This window comes from Nasonia vitripennis, chromosome 2 (assembly GCF_009193385.2).
Source record: "Nasonia vitripennis strain AsymCx chromosome 2, Nvit_psr_1.1, whole genome shotgun sequence".
Lineage (NCBI taxonomy): Eukaryota > Metazoa > Arthropoda > Insecta > Hymenoptera > Pteromalidae > Nasonia > Nasonia vitripennis.
The window spans coordinates 12,349,271-12,366,952 of NC_045758.1; the positions used below are offsets into that span (position 1 = coordinate 12,349,271).

The 17,682-nt window shown below is 50.1% G+C and overlaps 1 protein-coding gene across 3 annotated transcripts in view; it reads left to right on the forward strand.

Moving 5' to 3' along the window:
- The window catches only part of LOC100122824 (ecdysone-induced protein 74EF), a 74,942-nt gene that overhangs the window by 35,100 nt on the left and 22,160 nt on the right, over positions 1 to 17,682 (forward strand). The window lies entirely within an intron of this gene.

Sequence of the window (17,682 nt, forward strand, 5' to 3'; positions counted from 1 at the left end):
CGGGCGGTGGCTCGAGTCGGCTTAAAAGGAGAGCTCGTCGCTCGAGCGCCGGCGTAAAATTGAATGCGCACAGGAAGTCAGCTCGTCGCTCACTTTTATTTATGCGTCGTCGTCGCTGCTGCTTCACCTCACCTCTCTGTCTGCGTGTGCTCTTGATTCCCAGAGGACTTTTGCCCGGAAATCGGTAGTTACCCGGCGCGCGCGATGTTTATCTTTTTTTACAAGATCGGCTCTTCGTCGTCGTACACGCATCCCTTCTTCGTCTTCTTCACGGCTCTTTGTGCCGCTCGCCGAAGGGTTATTATACCGGCGGCTCATTATGCGCGCACGGCTTAACTATTCCGGTTAATTGACACATTACAAGCCGCGGCGTTTAGCGAGAATCTCCTCGTAAGAGGGAGAGCATTATTCAGTAGTCTAATGGCCGCGATAAATTATATCGCGCGAGTAGTATGGTGCAGAGAAAGCCGATCATTGTTTCAACATCGGAATCGCATTCAAGATCCAATTTTCTCAGCTGCCGCGGCGACGTTCTCCAATAGCCGCTGGAAAATCCGGGGCAAAAGGCTAGACACGTCCCGATGAATGATTAACCGGCGCTCCGCGGGATTATTTTGACTTTTTGCCCCTGGGATATTGATGAGGGCCGGTCTAGGCGATCAATTTTCGCGCTCCGCCGCGCGCATATTCATGCTGGCGGCATCTCTCTCTCTCTCTCTCGAAAATTTTAACCGATTGGGACACGCTCGCTCGCGCGACGACGACGATTCCTCGTTTGGCAATCCGCGTGCTCTCGCTATACACACTCGCGGAAGTCATGACGCAACGATACTCTTGTGTGCGTGTGTGTGTGTGTGTGTGTGTGTGTGGCGGACTCGATTACGCGAACCGTTCCGAAAGAGATTACGTGCGGCCCACGCGCGGGCGCATCCGAAGGAAAGGGAAAGTATCGCGCTCGCGAACTTATTCGGCGACGATATATCCTGTATATGTATAATCGGACCGGGATGTTATATATAACGTATTATAGCTTCGCAAGACAGCGCGATATAGGAAGACGCGAATCGGGTCGTGCGCGCGTCACGCGGATTACACTCCGAAGTAGTGTGCGAAGGCAGCGCAACGACTGTGTGTGTGTGTGTACGAGCGGTTGTAACTGCAAGTGGCGAGTCTATTAGCATTAGCACGCTCGCGCGCCGGGGGCCTTGACACAGTGCGTGTCGGGCATTGCATGCAGCGGCTATACTAGTCGCGCGATAGCGGAAAGCGCAATCTATTTATCGCGTTTTATCGACGCGATTTCTCACCGTCGTCGTCGTCGTCGTCGTCGCGCGCGCGCGAGGGTATTTACGCGGATTTAGATTCTGTTAATTAGATAGCTATGCTCGTTGCTGTGCCTGCTACGGCAGCAGCGATGGGAGGAACATTTTTTACGGGCTCCAGAGAGGGAGAGGTGGATGAGGAAACCGCTGAATTTGAATCGCGAGTGCGGCTGCACCTGCGCTTGGGATCGCGAACATTTTTAAGGCTCGGGACTGGATTTTCGCTTGGTCTGACCATAACCGACTACTTCTACTTTCAGCGAAATTCGAAGTAACTGCGAGGATTTCCATACACTTTTACTTCTCAGCCTTCTCCATCGCATGCCTCAGCGCGGAGTCACCGCGTCGCTAACGCGTATAGTACACAGAACAAAACTGCTGGGTACACATCGCGCAGATAACCATAAACGGCGGCTCGCGCAGAATCTTTCTCGCTATTAATAATGCGCGCGCGAGCTGCAGTTATTTATCCGCGCGGCGCTCGCTCTATCCGTTGTGTTCCCGTTTTTATCGGCGCTATAGCTATAGAACAACGCTGTACACGCGCGGCTCATCCGACCACATACATCCATGCGCGCGATTTTCCATCGCGAGAGAAAAACGAGATATTCTCTCTCTCTGTGCACTGCAGACAGAAACTCGGTATGTGCGGGTGTGACGCAACTCTCGCGCGCGATTATGAGAGGAAAAGAGTCGCGCTGCTCGCGTATTGAGCTTAGGATTTGCGTGTATACGTACGTAGCTCAGGCGCGCGCACACAGAGCTGCGTTACGCGCTCGCGATGAAACAAACAAGCTCGAAGGCCTAAGCGAGTCGTCGAACCCGCAGCCTTAGAGACGGCGTAGCCAAGAACGTCGAGGAAAACGAGCTGCAACGTAACACAACCGATCGACGCTGCGCTGCGGCGCTGATGCGCGATGTGTCTGTCTCGCTCTTTGTGTGTGTGCGAGCTGCTGCACATGCGCTTCCAAGACCGCGACCCAGATCCCCCCTGCGCCCCTGTCTGTATCTGTGTATGTGTGTGTAGTTCTCTATGGCTGCGTGCAGCCACAACCACGAAATTCTAACGCGTAAGCGAGTCTCTCTCTCTCTCTCTCTCTCTATGTTGACTCGATAGAGTTGCGATAGTTTTTTTAGAGCGAGAGCGACGCGCTATTGCGCGCGGGACAGATATTCAAACTGGCGCCGCAGCGTTCGGGGCGCTTGCTCAATTTCTTTTCGAGCCGCTGCTATATGAGAGTTGAAGGTTTTTTGGATTTTCACCACAGTCCACAGGGTCTTTGACCATTCCGAAGGCTGTTTTTTAATGCAGGAAACATATATACCTCTACGGTCGTTAAATTATTTTCCTTCTGGGAAATCCTGCGTAACGTAGTCGCACTCGACAGCAGTCGTATTAATCATGCGCTCGCATTGAAAAAATGCTGGGATAACGCTTTTGATGCATCGAGAGAAAAGCTGTTAGCAGCCGAGTTGGAAAGGCGAGTGAGAGAGAGAGAGAGAATAGGGAAAAAAATTCGCAGCCGCACATCTGAAATTTTGCAACTAACTCGAAGGAATGCGCGATCGTCGCGTTAACGTTCTTCTCATTCTGAGCATTCCCGATTGCGCTAGCTCATTCTTCGGCGCATTCAAGCTCGCGCCTTTTTTTTCTCGTTCCCTCGCGCGGCCTTTCGGAAAACCATGAGTTTTCGTTGGTGAAAGTTCGCTTCGCTGCAGCTTCTCATTAGCTCTATACGCCACGTACAAGGATAAACGCTTCTTTATTCTGCAAAAATGATCCCTCCATCGAGCGCCGGCAACTTTCATATGCCACGCGTACATTGTCGTCGCCGAGCGATTGGGGCTGTAGGAAGAAGGAAAGCCGCGCAGAAGGGAAAAGTACGAAAGAAGAAGTAAGTTGCGGCGGTTACCACTAATAAGCAGCGTAGTATAGTTGCGAGCGAGAGAGAGAGAGAGAGAGAGAGAGAGAGAGAGAGAGAGAGAGAGAGAGAGAGAGAGTTCGCCGTATGCAGTTGCAATAAGTTATAGGAGAATTCGGTGTCGATCGCACCCGCGCGGCTCGCGGTCGCTTGCAGCGATTCAACTCGCTCAGACATGCTAATGGGCTGAAACTTGCACCCGCAGCCCCGAGAAAGTGTGCATCCTCCTGCTGCTCCTCTTATTTATCCCGTTCGAGGTGTGTGTGCGCGCGCGCGCGCGGCAAAAAAAGTTGGAAAATTGTCGGGGAGTAATAAACTAGAGAGGGAGAGAGAGGGAAAAAAGAAGTACGACCGCAAGAGGGTGGACGTCGGGGCTCGATCATTATGTCGTCGGCGGCGCTGATGCGTTCAACGACCGAGCGAACCCTTCTCTCATTGGGGGCGCGAAAATAAAACGCTCCGAGGAAGGGACGCGACTCGACGCTTTCGCTTTTCTCTGTGTGTGTGCGTGTTATACGGGGCAGCGATTTTATACTGGGTCACGATTGAAGTATCATCCTGAAATCTAATCAATACGAGACAGTCGCCGTGTTCTCGAAATCGTATGAGTTATTCAGCGTCTCTGTCATCCGCGCGGCAGCTTATATATCAAAAAGTGCGGAATTATTGAGCGAGCGCAACGCGACGATCTTAATGTCCGCAGACTTGATTATAATCCTGCCGATATTTCTGTGGCGGACTCGTCAGCGCCCCTCCTCGAAAGAGTTATATTTTTCCCCGCAACTTCGAATTCAATCGCGATACAAAGCTCTGCAAGTTTCATGCCTGATGGACCAGAGCGAGTCTATACGCTTTCTTTTAGACTCTTTACGGAAATGGAAAATATAGGTGGTAAAAATGGACGCGCGCGGTGTGAGATAAGCGCCGATCCCGCTTTGATGGAGCTGATTTATTACGCTTTGGCTTTAGAAGGTTAGGCACTTGCGTCCTCTCTGTCTTCAGTCCCTTGCCCCTTTCCCAGAGAAGAATACGAGTCCTCGAAGGTCGTCTGGGGCGCCGGTCTTATCGATTCACCGCGTGTGCGTTACGCGCATTTTTTTGTGCCTCGCAAAGGCGAACGTACGCGGTATCGACTGCTGCTCTTTTCGTTAAAATTTCAGCCTCTAAAAACCGCACAGATACTATCGTGTTTCTTCACTTTAGAATGCTTTTACTCATCGGTCCATAATCGAACTATTGGAAAAATCCAGACTCATCTTCTCGTTAGTCGAGCTCTTGATTCCGCTAAAAATACAATCGTCACTATGGCTGACGCTTATCGAGTAGTCTAGTCGAGGATAGAATAATTTCCGATCGGGCGCGAGTCGAGAAATTCAGCTGAATTATTGAAAGAATTAGAAAACGAATCAGTCTACTTGCAGTTTTAAATATCGCATTCGCGTGCATTTGAACCAGACACGGCTTGATACATCTTTCAGCGTCGAGATAAATGTATTCGTTTATGATTGAATAAAACCGTCTGGATATTTTAATTCGTGTTCGAGATCGATTCGACTGAATTTTCCAAATCGCGAGCTACGATATTTATCCAGCAGCTTCGAAGCTCTTTAATGTTGATTTTGGCCCTCCCCTGAGTGCTTTTCACGCCGCACCTCTCAATTCTCGCTCTCGTCCGACGCGAAATTTGGAGCAATCAATCACAAGCTGTGCTTTCGGACGTCGAGCTACTGTTTCGAATAATAAAGCGCGCGAAATGCGTTTCTGGGCCGCAATCGTCACAGCGATTGCCGAACGTCTAGCACGGACTCGAGGGGATGTAAAATATAGAGGGACGACGATCTTCCATATACGCGCCTATACGAGGCTGGGAGCACGTAAACACGAGAGGAAAATAATGGCTCAAGGGTCGCTGATCGAAAAATCGCCGTTATCTCGAATCCGAGCGCGATATTGTCGCTGCGAGATAATACGAGAAGCTATAAGATAGGAGAGCCAGACTATGCCGGAGAAATAATGAATACCTGCAACCCCTTTGGCTCGCTATATCGAGCTTTTTGGAAGAGAGACCGATAACGTCTGCGACTTTCGGAATTCAATCCGCTCACTTATTTAAACTATATCGTCTCGACGTGTCTCTGCGAAATTTGCAGTCGCTCTCTCGCCGAGTTATCTATTGCTATAAACATAAAAATATCGTCTCGATCGCGAGGAGAAAATGATTGATCAGCAGAATATATGCGACGAAAATATTATTCCTCGGACGCGTGTAGCTTCAATAATTACATCAGTTCGGAGCGAGAACTCGGTTAAAATAAGAGTCATCAATCCGTCGAGAAATTTCCGCGTAAAATATGCTTCCTCCGTTTTGGGTCGACCTGCATCCTTCGGGCCGCGCTGTAAACTCAGCGAAATCTCTCACCTTGTTTTCCCGACGGGAGCTGGTGGAAAATATATCGCGCACGTCGAAAGTATACAGCGAGAAGGACGTCGCGTCTACGTCTAGACTCGCCCACGCAAGGGTTGTTGCCGCTCTCTCCCCCGGCGTTGTCGTCGCGAAAGCGAGAGTACATTCGCCGGGTGGGGGATGACGCCGCGGCTGAGCCGTCGAGAGAGAAAGTACCAGCTATACGCCGTGGCGTAGGCTGGATGGAGAAAGAGAGAGAGAGAGAGAGAGAGAGGCCGAACGGCGCAAGTTCTGGCGCTCGATAACCCCCGCGGGAAAGAACGGCGCAAGGTCACGGCCGCGCACAGCCGAGGGCTGATCCTCTATTTTTCCGTTCTCGCGGTTCGTCATCCTGTTTACGCACACGGGATCCTTCTTTTATTCCGCAGCCTTTGGGCTTTCGGCCGAGGGAAGGAGAGAGACGCCAAGGTGATTCTTATGCGAATTTGTTTTACTCGCGAGGGTTCATTTTTTGGTTCACATTATGCTGATTCTGCCGCCGAGGATTCGTATGAAGCAGCTGCTAACTCGTTTCTGATATAATCGATATATCACACGCACACGTATTGGGTGTACACAGTGATGGCTGATTTTTCGGCGAAAACCTGCACCGTGCTATCTAATCTGCCATTTCGTTTCGTACACGTCGTGATTCTTTCTCTAAAATCCGATGGGTTTCCTTGTATTTTCAGATATCGCGGCGGGGGTACCGGTGTATAAGCCGTGATTATGTTAGCTGTTATCTGCTTTTTTCGCTAATTATTTAAACAGTGCGGGCCCCGCTTATCTAATCGCGAAATAAACACGATTACCCGTTATATTTCTGGAATGGCGCACAGCCTCTTATCAGCTGCTTTATACCATGAATGAAGACGGGAGACAGATATGTTCTCTCTCTCTCTCTCTCTCTCTCTCTCTCTCTCTCTCTCTCTCTCTCTCTCTCTCTCTCTCTCTGCTTACTGCGACCTGACTCAGGAACTTGACTTAAAACTGCAGAGGCTTGTCAATCCGTTATATCTACGGTGTGAGGAGGGACGAGCACATCTCCCCTTACAGGCGTGAGCTGCAATGGCTTAACACCGCCGGACGTAGGAAATACTTCATGGCCTGTTTTCTAAGAAAAATGTTCAACACCTCAATACCTACTTATCTATTAGCCTATTTTGATTTCCACGTCGCGCTCAGGCCTGTGAGGGGTGAGGTGGCTCCACTGGACATCCCGTCCTTCAAGACTGGAACTTCCTACCTCTGGAATAGCCTTTCATCTCATCTTCGCAACATACTATCCATATCACACTTTAAACGAGCAGCTAAAAATTACTTCTTCAATCTGGAAAACAAATAAACATCACACAACATACACACATTCTCATTCATCTCATCTCACTTCATTCCACTTCACACGCACTAGCACCCTTACACAAAATTTTTATTCTTTTTATAATATACTATAATTGTATATGTACAACACAATGTACAACAATAAAAAAAAACAATTAAATCTAAATCTAAATCTAAAATCTCTCTCTCTCTCTCACTCTCTCTGCTACGGGCGAACTTTACGAGAAGAGAGCAAAACTTCTCAAAGTATCAGAAGAGAAAAAATTTCGATCAGTAAAACATTCCACCTAACGAAAAAAATTACCCGTTCTCCGGGCATTCACCGTATCAAATCGAGCAGATAACCACATGTGAATTCCAGTAGAGAAATCGAGAATGCGACTCATTCCGGCGGTAATGGTGCGGCGGCGGTGGTTATGACCTTGTCTGGGTGGCTTTTCGACTGGCGCGTACGTACTTTCTCGGGTATACGCCGCCGCGATGGGGCGGCGGGGGATAGGCCGGGCTGTTGAGCCCGGGGTGAAGCAACGCTTTAACAATAACCTTGACCGTGCGGCGCGGATCGATCAACCCTAGTGATAGGCATTACAGTCGCCATGACTACCGCGGGATCTGTCTCCTTTCATCCCTCGCGCTCGCGCGAAATCTCGCCCCTCTATACGTCTTGAGGCTGTACACCTCTCGGCGTCCTCAAAGTTCTCTTCCTTTCCACCCCTCCCCCCTCTTTCTACCCAGCTGCCACGCTGGCTTATATTTTCGCGCGGCAAGTCAGTCCTGCAATTAATTTTATTGTTATAAGGTACGCGCTGTGCTGCTCGGCGACGAAGCGTGATATTGATTATATTGGCCTTAACGTTCGATGTAGCCCGAAAGAGTAGAGATATCAAGCCGCGATTTCGTATAATCCCATAAATTAAGAATTAATTTGCTCGTGCACGACACATTGACATCGGTGTACGTATATATTTCGAAATTGCAGCGATCGAGGAGATGCGATTTGTTTGTTCAGGTCTCTCGCGCGCGCAGATTGAAAACGAATTCAGTCGACTTAGTTGTCACTGTATACGCACATACGGCCGTAGTCCGCTAACGCCAGTTGATTCAACAGACTGTTCTCTCGCGGTATCTTTTGCATACGGATGTTTCACGATTGTCTTTACTTTCTGTTTCAGGTGAGTCCTCGGAGATGAAGTGCTCTCTCGCTCTCTCAGCAACAGCAGCTAAGTATACATACACGCAGACACGTACACCGAACGATGATGAACGAGCCATGCTTCGGCTGTTAATCAAACGTCTATCGCGCCGCGTTTTATACAGTTACTCGCATGACTGCTCGCGCGAAAAAAAGTCTTGTGGACACAAAGCGCGAGTTATTATAAATACACGCACATGTGCGGGGACACCTGGAGAAGAAGGCGATAGAGGCGAAAATCTCTCTGCCGAGATAAAACGCGCGCAATCAACGACGCCGAGGGGGGTCTATAGACATCAGGAAAAAGCGGCGGCGTATATAGGTGCGAGAGAGAGAGAGCAGTCGCGTAAAAAAAAGTGGAGAAATTCGACGCGCGGGTTAGGTTCAAGGACGAGGTCGAAGACAAGGACGAGAGCCACGCCCTGTCTGTGCCCGGCGCCCCCGGCTCACTCACCCTTAAGCACCGACGACGCCACCCCCGGCACTGCTGCCGTGCGTGTATAGTCTGTGTACAACGAGGCGAGCGAACCGCGCGAGAGCGACTGTCATCGCGCGCGCGAAAGAGAGAAGCTTCGAGATCGCGATTCGGCGTATATAAGAGTCAAGGTTATAAGAGAGCTCATCGCGCTTTTCGATAGGAGCTTTATCGATGGCTCTCGGGAATTTTAGCATTGAAAATGAGTGGGACGACGCGAGGGTTCCTGGGAGTAATTTTGAGGCGAATCCTGCTTGTTATTCCTGCTGCTGCTGCTTTTGCCGTGTATACTCCCACGCGTGGCTGGCCATGGCTCCGGTAATCAAAAAAAGCAATTATTATACGCGCGCCAGAGAACGTGTTTTCGTATGCACAACATAATTCCGAGCCGAGTTGAATCGAGCTCTGCAGCAGTTGATTATAAGAGCTGGCAAAAAAGAGCTCATTGTATTATAGCCCGGCGATAATAAACTCATTCAAAAAATGGATCAGCCATTGCAATTATACTGTATCGGTCGTCCGCGGAGGCATTATAAATTAAGCATAATATATCGCTTCCAGAGTCAAGGGGTCACAGCGCGGTGCCTCTCGCGCGACTGTATTCAAGAAGCCGATAGCGGCCTGTGTATTCTCACGCGCACAAGTGCGCCTCAATGTGTTAGTCGTCGCAACACACGCGGATGTGCGATATTGCGCGCTATATCTGTTTGCGAAAAAAGCCGAAGAGAGAGAAAGAGAGAAAAAAATAACGAGTCGAAACTCCTGTTTTGGTGCGCAGCGCTCCGATGACGCGCGGTGGGACAAAAAAAATTATCGCTGGTGGAGATTCGAGAGTCATCGCAGGCCGTGAACTGTACCAGTTGCATATTTTTCTAAGCTACTGTCACTGCGAGAGAGGAGAATATTTATACCGCCGCGCGCATAAAATCGGAAACGTTGCAAGCGGGAATACAGTTTCCGGAATTTCGTAACGCGCCTCAGTATTTTTCTCTCCGCGCGTAATCTCGGCCGCTATTCAGGAGATCAGCGCTGCAGTCGTATACACACATAAGCAGTACAAACATTACGCGCTTGTTGGATACGCTTGGGAGGAAGAGTTGCTCCGCGCGCGTGAATCAGCGAAAAATTTGGCTGACGCTCTGTTTACCGACGTCGCGCAGGACTTTATCCCCAAAGTTTTCCACCGCAACACGTCGCTCTCGTTTTTTACGCCTCGACCTTGCGTCTACACTCCCAACTACGACCTTGAATTATAGGATAGGGTGTGCGAGTCTATCGCGCTTCGAGGATTGGCATCGGCAACTGCGATGTGTTTGTTGGCGGAAAAGAGGGTCGTGCGGCTTGGGGTAGGACAATAAGGTCGCCGGGAGGACGCCGACGGGTAGGGGTATAGGTAGGGGTAGGTCAGCAACCATTAATACGCGGCGATGGCGGCGCCGTTTTAACGCCCTTGAGCGGCCCTTCGCGTATACACCTATATGTCCGAGAGAGAGAGAGAGAGAGAGAGAGAGAGAGAGAGAGAGAGAGAGAGAGAGAGAGGATAAAAGGGAGATCAGATCACCGCGGACTTTTCCACCGAGGAATTTTCCCCTCGAAAGCTACTCGTGACGAGATACAATAATAACGCCGCTCGGCGAAAGCGTGTTAAAAAGGCGGAACAGGGAAGAATCGGTGCATCGAAAGTCTCGATCGCTCCGAGAGTGCTGAAAAGAAAGAGCTACTATGGGAAAGTCAGCGCAAGACGTTTGCGTGCGTTTCGTCGAAGGAGCAGCTTAAAGGACGAGAGAGAAGAGGCTCTCCTCTCGGCGAGCGCGAAAGTGAATAAAAAGCGGCTTTTCCAGAGCGGCTGCAGCCAAGTATATATACGCGTGCGTGTCGAAGACACTTTTGGTGTCGCGTGATGCAGTGCGCGAGTCTAATAGAGAAGCTAGATATCCGCGGCAGGTGAGCCGTGCGCTGCAGTAGTGCAAGCGAGAGAGTAGTATAGCCGACAAAGGAGTAGGCATACGAAGCGAGTGATTGATTGATTGATTGAACACTTATTTATTACCGGCAAGGCCCATCAGAACCGTATGCCGGGGTGCATATAAATGATACAATAATAAACTTTATAATATAATAAACAATTTACGCATGAAAGTAGAAAGTAGAGACCAATATATAAATATAGATGTATATACTATGCTTTCAATAGGAAAACAATGTTGCGCAAGATATAACAAATTATGATAGAAGTTTGAAATACTAACGTAGTTAACAACGAGGGGCTTAGGGCTACTTAAAGCGGTATTGATCACAGTTTATCGCTAATGCTAAACACTAGTTAACAGTTTAAAGCTCGATCTAATTAATTATTCAATTGGTAGTCGAATAGGGCAACTTTGAATGAGGCAATAGATGTTTTTAGTCGAATGTTGCAGGGGATGGAATCCCATAGAGTCATCGCTTGAATACTGAACCCCCTAAAATAAGTCCTAGTAGTGGCGGTAGGTATATTGAATGCCGAGGAGTGATTCCTCTCGGATCTTCGGATATCACTGCTTAATGGCGGTAGAAATGCGGTAAGATAAGAAGGCTTTGAAGTTTTTAAAATCTGGTATGTTGTTACAGTCAAAAAATACCTTCTACGCTTGTCCGGCGGAAGCCACCCCAGTTTAGCAATATACGGTGATAACCTGGCGTCGCGTGGTAAACGAAATATAAATCGGACTAATGTATTAAAAAGACGCATCAGTTTGAGGTCTAAGTATCCTGAGAGATCACAGAACACATTGCACGCATAGTCTAAATGCGGGAAGGCTACTAGATAAGTAGTATGTCCTAAATCGTAGACGATTCAGCACTCCATGGACCCGAGAGCAGATGGATGAGATATGACTGTTCCATGATAGATCGTCAGTAATCTTAACTCCTAAATCTTTCACTGATTTGGTGAATGGAATAGGTGTGCCATCAATGACGATCTAAGGCAAGGAGTTCAAATCGATTCGCATGAGATTTGAACTCCTTCAGTGAGAGAGAGAGAGATAGAGAGAGAGAGAGAGAGAGAGAGAGAGAGAGAAGGGAGGGAGTAGGAAAATTCAGGTCGCGCCTTGACACACTTGCACTCTCTCGCGTGTCTGTGTGTGCGTGAGCGTGTAACCACGTGCATCGCGGCGCAGCGCGACTGCAGCCGCATCGGGCGCAGGCGCAACTCTCTGCGTGATTCGCTACTTTTCCGACGAACGGGTATACACCTACATGACGCCGAGTATGTGTGTGTGAGAGAGATGGGGAAGGCGCGACTTTATTTTCCGCCGCGCGGAGTGATCGTTGCACCTGCGCGACGACACAAAGGAAATGACGCGCATGAATTTTCCGAAATGGTATCGCGCTGAGCTAGAGGGGCAAAAAGAGCGAACCGGTGATTTTCGAGATGGATTTCACTCATTTTCCTTCGGGATCTCTTTCTCGCGGCGAAATCTCCGCCGATGTAATTATCGTTTCACCTTGAAATCGTGGAAAACCTATCGTAATTAGCGCGTGCAGCGCCGGAAATGCTCGTCAGCGGGAATATAATGACAAGCATTTAATGCGCGATATCGTTGAGGAAAATGTATACGAATTACGAGAAAAGCCTCGAAGTGGAGCGAAGACTGACTTTCCAAGTATGCGTATATATATGTATGTATACACTGCAGATAAAGAAGAAAGTGAAGTCTCGAGGAACGAAATGTCCCCCGCTACCGTTACGTAAAGTACAAGCGATCGCACTATGCGATATGATACAAAGAAGCGCGCATCGCACGCAAAAATCCACGAAAAAAAGCGAGTAGAAACCCAGAGCTCGCTATCCATCAAGAGGCTCGCTGAGTTATTGTCAGGTGCGGTTTCTTCTTCAAAGAAACGCTCGCGGAATATTTTTAAGGTAAAAAGCAGCAGCGCGGCTGTTTTCACTGTTCCGCTGCAGCGGCTCTTACCCGCGCGAGGCGTCGCCGCGCGAAACAGGTGCATCGCGCTCTACTTTGTGTCGACGTCGACGCCTGTACCTACATCTCTACTCGCAGAAATATTTGTTGTTTTTTTTTTCTCGCATATACGCTGTAAACTCTTACGGCACATTCGAGAAAATCTCGCGGTATGGGACGATTGCGGCAAGCGAGAGTCGCCGATTGCAGAAATGCGCGCTAAATAAAACGAAAGTGCAAGTAGCCAGGGGTAATTGCGATCTCCTCTCGGCGGCTATTGCCATAAAAGTATGCTCGCGTGTATAGGTACACATGCTCGGCTGGAGCAATTCTCCTGCGCGGATCTGTATGTGCAGTCCGAAACGCGCGTATAGTAGAGTGCAGTGGATGCAGCAAGCGCTGCAGCTCTAACGAGCGAAAAGCGACTCGAGGAGTCGTATAGAGCGCGGTCGTAGCGCTCGCGCGCGGCGTTGCGTCGTCTATTTAGGCCAGGGCTAGCCTGCACGTGTTGACGTGCGTATATACCGAGAGCTGCGCGCCGACTACGTGCAGCTCTTCTACGTCTATCGTATATCTATTCCTCTCTGCAGCGTGTGCGTGCGTCAATAACAATAAAAGAGAGGAAAAATCGGGCGCGGTATTATTTTCCTGTCTAAGGAAGCGCGCAGAGCGCTCGCTGCTCTCTTTTTCGCGCGCGATTTTTCTCTTTCACTCGCCATTTACTTTCTTTGGCTGACCTCGTTAGCCTATTGAGCGAGATCTGCCGCTGCTTTCGATGCGCGAAAAAATCCCAAGTTTCTACGAGCCGCGCTGGTGTTATTTTTTTCGCGCATTTCTCTGCAGCGAACATTTGCCGATTTCGCCGCATCGAAATATCGGCCCGCGGCTGATAAGCGCAAACGATAACATCCGCGAAGGCTTGCGCGCATCTGGGCTCACGTAACTCTCTCTCTCTCTCTCTCTCTGATCCGAGATACGAGTTATAGTGTATTTTTTCGCCGACGAGAGAGAGAGAAAGAGTGAAAAGCCGCTGTTTTGGGGCAAACACGTTCGGACGGCGCCTCGTTCAGATATGGCTCTTTTATCGGCCGCGCGATTAAGTCGCTTCGGATGTATAGGTGCGTAATCTGCGCGAGCATACGTAAATATAGTTTCTCTGAAATAGACGCGCGCGCACGAGCTTTATCTCTCGCGCGCGTAAAAATAATGTTTCTCGCGCAAGGTAAGCGTAAAGAAACTCGGAGAGGGAAGCTGTCGTCGATCGAAAATCCGTGATTAGAGTACAGAATTATAGCTGAGAAAAAAACTCGCGCCGCTCTTTGCTCGATCGCGAAACGAGGTATACAGAGCGGCAGCGTCTTCTCTTAATTCCTTCGACGACCGTTCCTTGTCTCCGCTCTCTCGGCCGCAACGGAGAGAGAATCGCATTCTTCGCCCACTCGGCGCTATGCGCTCGCTCGCTCGCAGCTCAGTCTCCTTTTTCTCTTCTTCCCCTACTCGCGGATGCTTTTTCTGCCTGCTCCGCGCTTTAAAAATAGGTCGACGCTCGCTACTGCACTGTGTGCGTACGTGTGCTAATGCGCTCCTACTTGTACCGTCTCTCTCATCGATGTAGCTCGATTTTCGCGGCCGATTTTCGTCTCAGCGGGGTAAACGATCGATTAATCCGAGCGCAAACGCCGCCCGATATCTCAGGAATTCGAAAGAATGGAGGCGCGAGCGCAAACAGGTAGGAAGCGTCTCTCTGTAATATTGACTCTTCGATTTTTGCGAGCTCGAACGTGCATCGATCTCTCTCTCTCTCTCTCTATTTCATTATTTTCGCGGGCGAAAATAACCGAGAGCCGGTTATTAATAGATTCGGCTCTCGCGGCGCGGCGCCTATATTACGAGAAGAAAAACAAGAGATCCGCGTAACGATGAGGAAAGTGCGATGCTTCCCGCGGGTATGGCTATGTGTAATAAATCGCTTTGAGGAAAATCCTGCGTCTTACTAAAGCCCGAAAGATCAAAAAATCCTCTCTCTCTCTCTCTCTCTCTCTCTCTCTCTCTCTCTCTCACTTTCAACATAAAGAAACGAGCAACTCCGTCGATTCTCATCGCCACACACTCGCGGAGTTTCTCGTCTCTCGTGCTCCGCAGCTATACCCACACAGACAGACAGACGCACGCGCACGGCATAAGCGCTGCGCACAGACACAATCGCGTGCGTGCAGAGAGAAGTAAAGGGGGAGAGGTCAGTCGGCTGGCGGTACAGAGTAGAGGGGGTTAGGCCTTGAGAGAGTTCGCTGCACCTCCCGTCGTCCGCGTCCGTCTCCTGCACCCCTCGCGGCGCTCTATCCCTCTCTTCCTCCTCCTCCCGCTCCGCGCGCGCGCGCGAGAACGACTCTCGCGTCGACTTCCCCTTTCCGACTCGCCTCCTCCTCGCGTCGTCTTCGTCTCCGTCGTCGTCGTCGTCGTCGTCGTCGCCGCCGTCGCTGCCGTCGCGCGAGTATAGAGCCAACGATGCACATGCAGCCGGCCGTAACTCACATAGCGGCCAGCCTTGCGTGCGCTTATTATACGCCACATCTCCTCCCTCCCCGCACGTTATGTTACGCGCGCTTTCGAGATATCAATCCTCGATTTTTTCATTCTCGCTTCCGAAGAGCGGAATCGCTTTCTCGAATTTTCCGTATACTTAGGCGCATAGGAGGAAAAAAAAAGAATAATCCGTTCGCGCGTAAATATTTATTCGCTCGGCGTAGAGTTGCACGCGCGCTGCAACGTATCGGATGTATAATCGCGGGACGGCAGGAGGAGGAAAGAAAAATGCAGATTTGAGGTTAAAGCACCTTCCTCTTCCAGGAGGCGAGAAACTGCAGCCGGCCGTATCTCGAGAGCTGCAAGTGTGACACGTTTTGAAAATGATATCATCCGCTTCGCAGCCGCGCGTATAACGCACACACACTCGCGCACGCATACGTGCATCCGCAGACTCGAGAGTATAAAGGAGAGGAGGAAAGAGACGTCGCGACAGCGCAGCAGCGAATAACCTTACGTAGGACTAGGAATGCTTACACGTGCTCCGCCCGAGGACTACGACCTTTCGCCTCGAAGCCGACTTTGGTATTGAATGTCCCAACTCACTCTCTCTCTCTCTCTCTCTCTCTCGCTCTTCGTGCTTTTTTACTCCTCGTCGTCGTGTTCTACCCCCCTTTTCGAGCGCACGCACACGCACGCACTGCGAGAAAGAGCTCGAAATGACGCGCGCTGCACGCAGAACCTGTTTTTTGCTAAATCCCGCGGTCCGTTGTTTTGGCTGCGCCGAAGAGAGGCTTTTCGGAAACGTCGAGAATATCGAATCGCTCCGGGTTTGCAGTTTGCAACGAGCGCGTACACGCGGGTTCAAAGTTCGGGGGAAAGAGCTTTACAAAGACACAGACGTAATCAAACGTGCGGATTTCAATCGATCGAGCGCACGTGCGGCTCGTGTACAATAATACGCAACTCCTTTGATATTACGTGACTCAAGCGGGCGGGCGCGGAAGTTTGTGCTTGCAAGCTCGCGTTTTCGGGCAAAGAAGAAGAAGGAGAAAAAATGGGAAAAAATCGTCCGTCGCCCGACCTTCAACCCGCCGCGTTTAAACTCTCTCGTAGTATACGAGGATGTCAGAGTATACGCTGCATTATAGTTCGCGCGAGTCGTCGGAGGTGTGTGTGAGAATCTCTCTTTCGCGCGAGCGAGCGAACCTTGGAAGCCATACGTAGCGGATCGAGGGAATCTTTCCGGTTCTCGGAGAGCGTTCTCCTACTCGACGCGCGCTGCAAGTGCAGTAGGCGCGAGGAGCGGAGAGAGAGAGAGAGAGAGAGAGAGAGAGAGAGAGAGAGAGAGAGAGAGAACGTTCGCGTTCTTCCCCATAGGGCTTTTTTGAGCTCTTCTTCTTCGTCTCTCTCTCTCTCTATCTCTATCTCTTTCTCTCGCTCGTCCGTTCGCTCACTCTCGGTGCAACGGGTGTCCTTGGAAAGTCGCGAGCGCGGCGTACCTACACGCTAGGCTGCTCCGAGGAGGGAGGATGTGTATTCCTACACGGCGTGTCCCACGTGAGAGAGAAGGAGAAAGAGAGAGAGACTGCTGCTAGCCGATGCCTTTTTTCCTTCTTTTTCTTCCTTCGGCTTCTATACTCGCGCGCGCGCGCGCGAGTCGTCGTCGTCCTCTTCTGATGCTTCTGCTGCTGCTGCTGCTGCTGCTGCTGCTGGTTTGGCTTGTGCCTCGCCTCTTCTCTGCGCGCAGCGATGCCTCTCCGCAGCCTCGTTTTCCTCGTCACGCGCGCGACGCTTGAAAATTCTTCGAGATTTCGCGAATACCTGAAGCCTTGACTGGGCTATCGATTGCACCGATAGCGCGAAATTCTTTATTTGTGCCTTGAGTATTAGAGGAGTAGCTAGAAAATGCGAGTCTCGCTGGCCTACATTCGGATATGCCAGCGGCCTGCGTGTAAAAAGATGTCCTGCAGTAGGGCACAAAGAGCTGTACACAGCGCGAACGGCGCCGCGGCGCATCGGTTTTTACCGAACGAAGATGAAAGGGGAAAAGGAAAAGCGAGCACCTAACCGCGGAGAGAAACGTGCGCGAGCCGAGGAAAAGTGTGCGCGTTAGTCTCGGCCTGAATCGCCGGCTAATGCCTCAATTGCACACTCTCTTCCTTTGATTCTTTCGAAATTCCCCCCTCGCTGAAATTTTGAATTTCCCGCCTCCGAGAATGTTATTTTAATTGAAAAATGCCTGTCCAAGCTCCTGCGCTAATAAGCCGAGCTAAATCCGTTGTTGTTTTCCAAGGCGTTCATTATGTTTAATATTATTCAATTCTGCGCACTTTCACTTAATAACAGCTGATTATCGGGAGCCAAGCATCGGATAATGCACACAAACTCTCTAGGCGAGCGAGCCGCGTATCGGATTTCGCCCGTCGAAATGTACCGCATATAATAGCTACTTTTTTTCGCCAGAAAGAGAGGCTCACGCGAGTGTGTAATACACTGCAGTCGCGGCGAAATAAA